Source organism: Tachypleus tridentatus, chromosome 2 (assembly GCF_004210375.1).
Source record: "Tachypleus tridentatus isolate NWPU-2018 chromosome 2, ASM421037v1, whole genome shotgun sequence".
NCBI lineage: Eukaryota > Metazoa > Arthropoda > Merostomata > Xiphosura > Limulidae > Tachypleus > Tachypleus tridentatus.
In genome coordinates, this window is record NC_134826.1 from 33,056,851 (window position 1) to 33,067,483 (window position 10,633).

A 10,633-nucleotide genomic window follows, 5' to 3' on the forward strand; every position below is an offset into this window, starting at 1 on the left:
TGGTTTGTGGGCCTGGCATGGCCAAGCGCGTAAAGCGTGCGACTCGTAATCCGAGGGTCGCGGGTTCGCGCCCGCGTCGCGCTAAACATGCTCGCCCTCCCAGCCGTGGGGGTGTATAATGTGACGGTCAATTCCACTATTCGTTGGTAAAAGAGTAGCCCAAGAGTTGGCGGTGGGTGGTGATTACTAGCTGCCTTCCCTCTAGTCTTACACTGCTAAATTAGGAACGGCTAGCACAGATAGCCCTCGAGTAGCTTTGTGCGAAATTCCAAAACCAAAAACAAACATGCTTGGTTTGCAACGGGGTTTTGAAATGCTTGAAAATATGTGTATATTCAATATGATGTAATTAGGGGACATTAGATTGATGTGATCAAGTACTTGTTCATGTACTGTTGAGAAAAAAGTTTGTCTAACTATTGCATCCCACCTCAGTTATAAAAATTATAACTGAATAAAGAATCTCATAACTTTATGTTTATTTTGAATAAAGCAAATAGCTTTATTTCTTAGTAAATGAACTTAAATACAATAGACAAACGATCTGCAGGAAATACAATCTACGTAGTCAATGTGTTATAATTAATTATAAACTTTTTCAGCATATTTACTTCAAGAAGCTACATGAGTTTAACCACAGATTGGTCTTTACAGAAGTATAATATTGCTGAGTAGTGATGTAAGAAGACATAAGTATACTTGGTTGAAATATCTATCACTAAGCGCCACAGTAAGTATATTAGGATGGGTCGGGTGAAGAATGGTTGATGCACGTTATATATTGCTTATAAGTCTCAAATCTCTCTTATAACAACCTACGAGACTTTTATAAACTTACGTTTTCGATGTTTTCAAAGATGTTAAGAACTTAAATTTAGCTAAAAACAAACAAAAATGTCGTGGAGAACAGGAGAGTAGCATCAAATAAGGATGATATATGGATGACAATGGAAAACAATAACAACAAAAGTAAACAAGATAGGGATAAATATAAAAAAAAAAAACCCATACTACAAATGCTATATAAATAACCATTGCATGAATGTTACAAAAGTATAGGAATTAGCTGTTGTAAGACTTTATCCTATTATTCAGTTTAAACGCTTTTAATCAAGCTTGAATTACCCCGTTGCTACGGTCCAAAGGCCACGTTATTGTGTTTGTTGACTGACATTGAAATTTTATTAAAGTACTACGTAATGAATTTATATTAATAAATTTACTATTAAACTGTAGCTTATAATTTAAATTTCAATGTTATATATTAATCAATCTTTTAATTTAAAAGAAAATATTAAAATAACACACCTAAATATCGATGTTTTTGTGTTTCACGTGGTATGTTGAATACGACACTGGTTCAGGTTAGATATTTGTGATGTCAAAATACAAAGTCTATAATTTTGTACGAATTGGGATCATATATTACCGACATTAATAAACTAGAATATAAAATAATAACCTTTTCTATTTGCTGAAATATCGCTCATGTATTGAATCAAACACCTTTATTTATAACGAAATACAGCTTAGTTACTAATCTTAATAAATTATAATGGAATTCAATGGAATCGATATAGTCATTTACGATTATTTTGATTATATATGTACACACATAACCAACAAAACATTTCCTTTCACACACTTCATAAGCGAAATTTCTTAAGGCTTAGCAAGCTATGAGAAACAGCAACGGAGAAAAATGGTCATAACAAGAAGAGATAATTGTTTGCTTTACTTATTCAATTACTGTTATATGTTTTAAGAGAAAAAAGTTCATAAATAGTAATAACCTATATACATACAGGGTGGCCCATAAGTCTCTACCCATCCATATATCTTATGCATCCAGTGTATCTGTGTGCTGTCCCTCATTCTCGCTGCATAATATTATGCGACGATTAAGTCACAATACGCTCTTCAAGTGTAAATGGGCTTACATCGGCCATATTTCTCTGAAAAAAAGAAACAAATTTATAATACATGCGTAATTGAATATAACATAATAACATATGGATGGGCGGGGACTTACGGGTCACCCTGTATATAATATATAATAATTGAAATGTTACTGTATAATACAAAATACTACTCCACTAAAACACAGAGTTACCTATTACAAAATACAACGGACGAGCCTCTAATTTGTTATGCCACGCATTACGATTTCTGATAGCGTGAAACGGAGTTAAATTGCAATTTAGAATTAGAGGTTAATTAAATGTAGAAATGTATCAAATTTATGATGTTTGCCAAGAAGGTTGATACACATATTTTTCTTTCTTAATACTAATGTATTTTAATATACAAATAATAATATAATTTATAATAACTGTTATTACAAATAGTTATCACAGCAAATGATTCATACACAAAAGTTTCATGAAGTTACAAACAATGTTAAGTCTTTTAACTGGTCTGGAACTGAATAATTTATCAGCAGTTGACGATAAGCGAATTAATTTCAAGTTGATATCGGTACAGTTCCCTCAACGGGTAGTTATAAAGCTCGTCACTGATCACAATTGAGTTTTTTTTGTTTTGTTTTTTTTTACCGTTGAAGCTATCTAATGTTTTCACAGAAATACTTACGTCCAATGGTATTCCGCCGAATTTAAACTGTTTATAATGTTCGAAATCTGTAAATGTTCCTGGTCTAATTTCTGTAGTTTCCCGATTAATAAGCATTACTTACAGTTATTAGCTTCTGAGACTTATAGTATAGCAAACCAACAATATATACTGTCTCTTTGAGCGTCGGTTTATTAACGTAAGATGAGGTTCTCGAAATTTCAGTTCATAACAATGCTGGCAATCCTTAGTACTTGCATACACACAATACATTGTTGATTCTTACACTCGAGAATCTTCTACAACTTTAGTAAATAGGCGGGAATTTCGCAATACCGAGTTAACAGTATAAGTTACATGCATTTCTAAATATATATTTAACTGAAATAAACATCGATATTAAAATAAATATATAATAGCAAATCTGTTACAACAGCCAAGACAAGTTACTTGGTAAAGACTAAAGGTCAGTTTTTACATTATTATATTCGGTACCATGACTGCACACATGCAGTGTCATTTTAACTTCTGTAGTGTTAGCCAGGCACAACTGAAAGATCAATATAATAGTAATAAAATATATAAATCTATAATGTTATGATATTAAAATTGCCTAGACTAAACATTTCTGTTTTCCTGTTATAATATGCAATCATGCTAGAACGAGAAAAGCATAATTTATACTTATTTTCTAATTTTTTTACAGAGGTCACGAGGATAGACCTCACATAGTTGAGAAAGAGAAAACAGTATACAAAATATAGTTTTGCTGAAAACAAACGTTTGAAATGTATTTATGACGTTCTAGAAATTACAAAAAATAATATTTGAGATCTGTGGGATGAAGAATTGTTTTTGTAGTCGTGATATGAAAATAACTTTGCGCTTGGACTAATAATAAAAAAAGACTCGATATCTTTCCAAACTAATCTTTAGTAATAATACCTCATTAAAAAATTTAAATTTTTGTGTGCAAAGGATTTGAAATTATTACTAAATTTTACCAAACTCTGTGATGGTACATCTACGGCAATAAAAGTTATAGTATAAATATTTAACATGTGCAAATGTTTATATAAACTCGTATATTTTAAACCGAGCCCGTCATGAAAGGAATTCAATATTGAGTTGTAGATAAAAGCTTTTCTTGGAAACATTTGGCTACTTATGTTGGATTTTTTGTGTGTTCTTGTGCATTCATCCCTACATGGTTTCTGTAGTTTTTGGATTTGCCATTTCTACATCATCCTTATTTTTTAAAATTTTGTTTATTATTACTCGTTTTAATCACAGTTGTTCTAAAATTTATAATTAATTTATCATGGCGATTCTTGAAGTCTACTTTATATAGTTGTAAAGTAGAAAATGCAAGAAAACAGAACATTAATGAACGTAAACATTTTAAAAGCACACGAATATACAAAGTAAAACAACAAACGTATCGAAAATCATATTTACTAATAAAATATTAAACCTAACAACTTTCCCAAAACAATAAATTTTACACTTGATTACTCGCCAACCCAAATTAACTTTCTTGATGTCACTCTCTTGATGACAGACCTTTAACTCTGACAAATACAGAAAACGTACTGAAAAACCTTAGTATCTTGACTGTAACCCCACTCAAACTAAATGGGATGTTATCTACAGTCAAGTGTTCCGAATCAAGATAACAAGTATCGGTAAAACAAGTTGCTGGAAAAACTCCGAAAGTCTAATATTGGTCATGCTAAAAAGAGGCTATAAAGATAACCAAGTTGACCGACAGATTAAAAAAGTTAACGTCACTTAAAAAAAAAAAAACCGTCCTAAAGTAGGGTAATAGCAGAGTCTAACAGAATCATTCTTGTTATCACACATTACTTTAAACTTAGAAATATTTTGGTATTATTAAGAAAAATCCATTTATTACAGCTGGACGATCGCCTGAGACAAGTTTTTTCTTGAAGTTTCCATTGTCTCCTTCCGGAAAAACCAGACGTCTTTAAAAATATCCTTTTATTGCAAAAGTGAATAATAACCCGACACAAAATGTTTGGCATCCGTATAATAAAGTTCGTTGTTTAACTTGCAGATTCATAAATCTATCAACTTTTTTCCTGAAAATATGACCAAAAATATTTTAAATTATCAAAGAAGGCACTTGCACATTATATAACACCAATTAGCTTATAATGTAAAAACTATAATTACCAATATGAAGCACACACCCAAAAGGCTTTTAGAAAGCATTTCAACAACCTTAAGTTTTCTACATTCTGAAACATAAAAATATCTTGCATGTTTTTATTGTTTATGGGTTTTTCACCCATAATCTTTTTCTAAATTATTGTCATTTATGAATGATAATTTTCATGTTTGTCTTTGATCTTTTTTTAGTGTTATCGACTCCAATATTCTCTTGTTGCCTGATCACATCGTTATTTTTCAATAACTAATATAATTTTCTTGGACATTTTTTGAAAGCAAACCTTTCTAAAGTCTTCATCATTAACATGTCCTTTTATCGTATTGAACAAAGGGAATGAGTAAATCCTGCAACAATCCATTGAAAGCAAATCAAAACACTTTGCGGGTTTTTATGATGGTTTATTTTTATCACATTTCACTTTAGTTACTCATTCAGAATTTGCCTCTGAAGAAGAAAAAATCACCTTTCTGAAAACGATCGGGTTATTGATTTTCGTTTTTATTAATTAATTGTTTATTTGAACTGCATGTCTTTCTAACATTATGAAGCAAACATACTTAGTTAACGATTATTATTTATCAACATCTTAAGCTTAAATATAACAAGTAACTTAAATATGCCATGATACTTTGCCACAAAAGCTGAGTCAATGATTTTTAATCTTTACGCCCGAATGTAGAGATTTATCTGTTTGTTTTTGAATTTCGCTCAAAGCTACTCGAGGGCTATCTGTGCTAGCCGTCCCTAATTTACGAGTGCAAGACTAGAGTGAAGGCAACTCTTGGGCTACTCCTTTATCAACGAATAGTAGGATTGACCGTACTTTTTTAACGCTCCCACAGCTAAAAGGGTAAGTATCTTTGGTGTGATGGGGATTCGAGCCCGCGACCTCAGATTACAAGTAGCCATAATCTCCCGGCCATGTGAGGCTACTCTTTGTGGAGGTACTGGGAATTCCTATAAGGACACAGCGACACAATAATTGTTACTTATTAGTTGCAAACAGCGATAATAAACAAAAAGTACAACAAGCAAAATGTAACACTGTTTTCTTAAAGATACATCAAACATGTTTATAAAAAAATAAAAATTAACAAAAACACGACGATAAATCAACAGCAGAGTTCAGTAACTGTTTGATTGCACTCTACGTCTACGAGCTGAATAGTAGCTAACCCTCTCAAAAGGTCACACCTGTTGTGGGGGGGGGGTAGGAGGAGTTCTTGCTTTTTGCTGTACTACAGTTTCAAACATCATTGCTCATTCATTCAATATTTAACACTTTAAAATGCAAGCGCCTCTAAGCTATAGCCTCATTAGTAATATGACCCTGAGCATTGATCTCATTATGTGTAAGTTATTTAATTAGTGTTACTGACTTTACAGTGTTAAAGCCCTAATGGCTTCATGCTATAATGTGATCTAAATGCAGATGTGTGAGTATCACAAATACATAGCCAAACATATGTTCGGTAATGAATTTCCTCTACCAGATATTTCAATTATACAGAGGGCCATTTATATGTTATAAAATTGCGATGGTCACGTGAAGGTCATATGTCCTATACATATAATACAAACCATGCTACCTCCCAGTGGCACAGAGGAATGTATGCAGACTCACACCACTAAAATCCGGGTTTCGATATCAGTGGTGGGCAGAGCACAAATAGCCTATTGTGTGGTTTTGTACTAAATCCAAAAACAAACCAAAAAACCATGCTAATTGGGTTTGTAAAATATCTTCAAAAACGTAATTAATAACTGTAGATGCAAGTGGGCCATTCTTTCTCGAGAGAAATGTATAATGATATCAGTAAGTAATTTCTCCATGTAAGCAGAAAAACTCGTACAGTAGAGCAATTATGAACAGAAACTAGTTAACATGAACTGCACCCTAACCCAGTTAGGCTGTGATCATGAGAGAGAGCCCTTTAACTTAAAAATCTATTGCTATAAAGTTGGCCGCATCTCTTCGTATTATTAATAAAATAGTAATAAAGAATTGTTTTGCTAACTCTTTTACAAGCTTACCCTTGTTTATTCCTTTAACTAAATCAACTGACTTGAGCCAATTATCTTTTTAAGTAACGCTCTATTGACTTATAAAGTATCTTCACTACGAAAGCTCCCACTTCACCCACACTTAACTGAATATTGTCAAGAGTCGGGCCCGGCATGGCAAAGCGTGTTAAGGCGTGCGACTCGTAATCCGAGGGTCCCGGGTTCGCATCTCCGTCGCCCCAAACATGCTCGCCCTTTCAGCCGCGGGGCGTTATAATGTGACGGTCAATCCCACTATTCCTTGGTAAAAGAGTAGCTCAAGAGTTGGCGGTGGGTGGTGATGACTAGCTGCCTTCCCTCTAGTCTTACACTGCTAAATTAAGGACGGCTAGCACAGATAGCCCTCGAGTAGCTTTGTACGAAATTCCAAAACAAACTTGTCAAGGGTCAGGCACTAAGCACCATGAAAATCGTTACTGACGAAACAAAATACAGAACACACCGATATTACAAAGAGGTTATAAAGGCAGATTGAAAAACAGTGTAATACGAATGATAAATTATGAAACACAATCTTTTTTTTTATTTATTACTTTAAATTAAAAAAAAAGTTGTATATCCTGAAAAAAATCCATCTTCTACATCTTGTATTTATGGTAAAGCTACTAAAGCTATCTGCTTCAATCCTAAATTTTCAGTGATGACAAGAAAACCCACTGGTAGAGAAATATATACATATAAAAACGGCTGGTTTGGGTTGAGAAAATGTTTATGTAGAGGAGCGAACAACGTTTTGACCTTCTTCGTTCATTGTCAGGTTCACATAGAAAGAAAAAGATAACTGATCGATGGCTGACCACATGTTTGAAGGGGTTGTGTAACTGAGTGTAGTAATGTAGAGGGCGTGGAACACCTTTATACCTATATTAATAAATATAATCAAACATCTATCACACCTTCTACATTTCTACACTCAGTTACACAACCCCCTTCAAACATGTGGTCAGCTATTGATCAGTTACCTCTTTCTATCTTTGTGAACCTGACGATGACCGAAGAAGGTCGAAACGTTGTTCGCTCCTCTACATAAGAATTTTATCGACCCAAATCAGCTGTTTTTACATATATAAATCCTAAATTTTGTACTGTTATGCAGCTAGTCATCACCAGCCTACCACCAACTACATATGCCAATCAACTGACACTTATTCTTATAGTGATGTGTGGGTTTTAAGTATGTAGGTTGTGGCTGGTTTATTCTACAGCAGGTGCATTCTCTTGTTAGCAATAAATTCTAACAGTAATAGGACAGCACACAATTCACTAGTTTTAAAGTAATAAGGAATCAGATGCTTTGACACATGTGCTTCCCCGTGGATTATGTAGTGAGTCTACAGTGCATCAAGAGCTTTGCTTCATATAAGTGTCTGCAATCCTCCATAACAGTTGGACTTAAAGCGACCACCATCGGTAGAGACGCCAATGCACTTAGTCCAGTCTAAATCGTTTTCATACATAAAAGTGTCAATGATCTGAAACAAGTCTTGAGTGTTTGTACCTGCAACGAAACTTTGACAAATGAGGCCTTCCACAATTTTGTCACCATCCACGAACTGTGTGTAGCAAGTCATTTAGCTGTAACCGGAATTCCTTTCTTTTTATTTTTTCAATTAGCTGATCGTTGAGGTCCTCGGCCATGTGTTGAATTCTACGATTTATAATGTTGTTGGTTAAAGGCACCTTTGAAAGCAGTCTTTCTGCAGGTTCATCAACCATGATATTCACCATATCCACTGCAGCCGGTAAAATCAGTTCTTCTGCGATGATATTGATCCTTGTTTCATAAGTTACCTTTTTATTCTTTCAATTTTTTTTTAATTTCTGGTAAAATAATCACGGGATTTATTTGCCATGTTAGGATGATTGGTCTCTAAGTGGCGTTTTAGTTTACTTGGAAGCATGCACTCTGGAGCCAAGACTTTTAGACATAATACACTCTACAGACATTCTTCATGATTAACGTCTACCAAAGTAAAACCAAAATTTATATAACTATCGTCATATTTCAGTTTTTTCACAACTTTGCCATTGATCTGTGGTTCGCCATCATTTTCTTCACTCCCACACTTCTTATTAATGTTCAAAAATCTTTCCATTTTTATGCACAAGGATTAAAACTCAACAAAAATAATTCAATGAACTTCGCTATACCTCGCAGGCACTTGATCACAACAAAATAATTCAATGAACTTCGCTATACCTCGCAGGCACTTGATCACAACACCCTTCAGTTATTTTGATTACTGACGGACTTGAAGAGTTGACAGGTATTTATATACAAAAGTTAAGAAACGAGAAAGTTCGAGAAGTTACTGGCGTAGCCGAAAGCACAAGTAAACAAAAATATATCTCAAACTTTCGAGAACGTCATCGAAAGGAATGTAGCTCGATCTAATGTTAAAACTGTGAGCTACCTCGAACTAGTAGTTCACGCGGTGTCCGACAGATGTGTTTTCCTCGAAAGTTGAAATATTCTGTGGCATACAATTTGGAAACCGCTGCTGTAGGACCTATCATATGACTTCCCCTTGACAGGATCTCTTGTCTTAATCTTGTGGTTGCCTTTCCTAATCTAGCTGTTTACTGACACAGGAGATTCTGTTCTTCTTTCTTCTTCTTGCTGTTCAGTTTTTACCTACATTGACATCCTTGTACGCCTCATCACCACCCAATAGCCTAAGGCCTAGTAGATATTTATCTTCTACAACAAAGTCGCTGTATTCTTGTTATTCGTCCATTCTGCTATAGCTACATCTGTCATGCTCATCTTTATCTAAACAGCTACACCTATTAGTCTTTCTCGTGAAGTGCATCTTTATCAGATTGGTATGGTAGATCTTAGTCTTTTTGTTCAATTTCACACTATAGTTCATTCTGTTGAGAACTTCCTGCACTTCAAAAGGTCTTTTATACTAAAGATTGGTATGGTAGATCTTTGTCTTTTTGTTCAATTTCACATTATAGTCCATTCTGTTGAGAACTTCCTGTACTTCAAAAGGTCTTTTTCACAAAAGGGTGAAAGTTTCTGCAGCGATGGACTTTTTTCTCTGCTTTTTAACTCACGGAAAACTATATTAAGAATGTCACTGTTCGAGACTTTAAGATGTTTGATATCTTGCTTTATATTCTTCCTTCGAGCTGCAATGGTGATTGCAGATATTTCGTCCATCTTCCTTATATTTTATTTTTCTACATTTCTATTAATTTGTATGTTTCCAGTCACATATTGGTGTTTTGATACACATGGTTTCAAGGTATTATAAATAATATGGAGTATTGACCTTTTTTAGCTATGAAAAACTTTCTTATTGTCCTATCAATCAGCACACACAGGCTTACCTTGCCTGTCATCAGGCTATTAGGTACTAGAGTGGTTCTTACTGATGTATACCTGTAGCCATTGTCTCGTAAAACTTTCTCTTTCTTGTCTCAGATATAGCCTTCACATATTGGTATCTTATAATTTGTTGGCAACTCTCAAGATCTGTAACATGATCCAATCACTACTGACACTGTTGATCCATTTGCTAACTCGAGTTGACCATTATTCATGCACAGATCAATCATGGAAAAGGCACTTTATCTTGTGCTAAGCCTGACGTGTTTTATTTGTTTCTTTTGGCAGCAGCAACCATAGTAACAGTCACTCTTTTCTTGTTTTTTTCAAGAATCATCTTTGTAAGTAGCCCCAGCTGCTATATGTTGAAGCTTATTTTGCTTGTTAGTGATGGGTTTACACTCCTTTGCGATGTGCTCTATTTTATAATAAATATATCATCTGTTCTACCTTTTGTTTGTTAACCT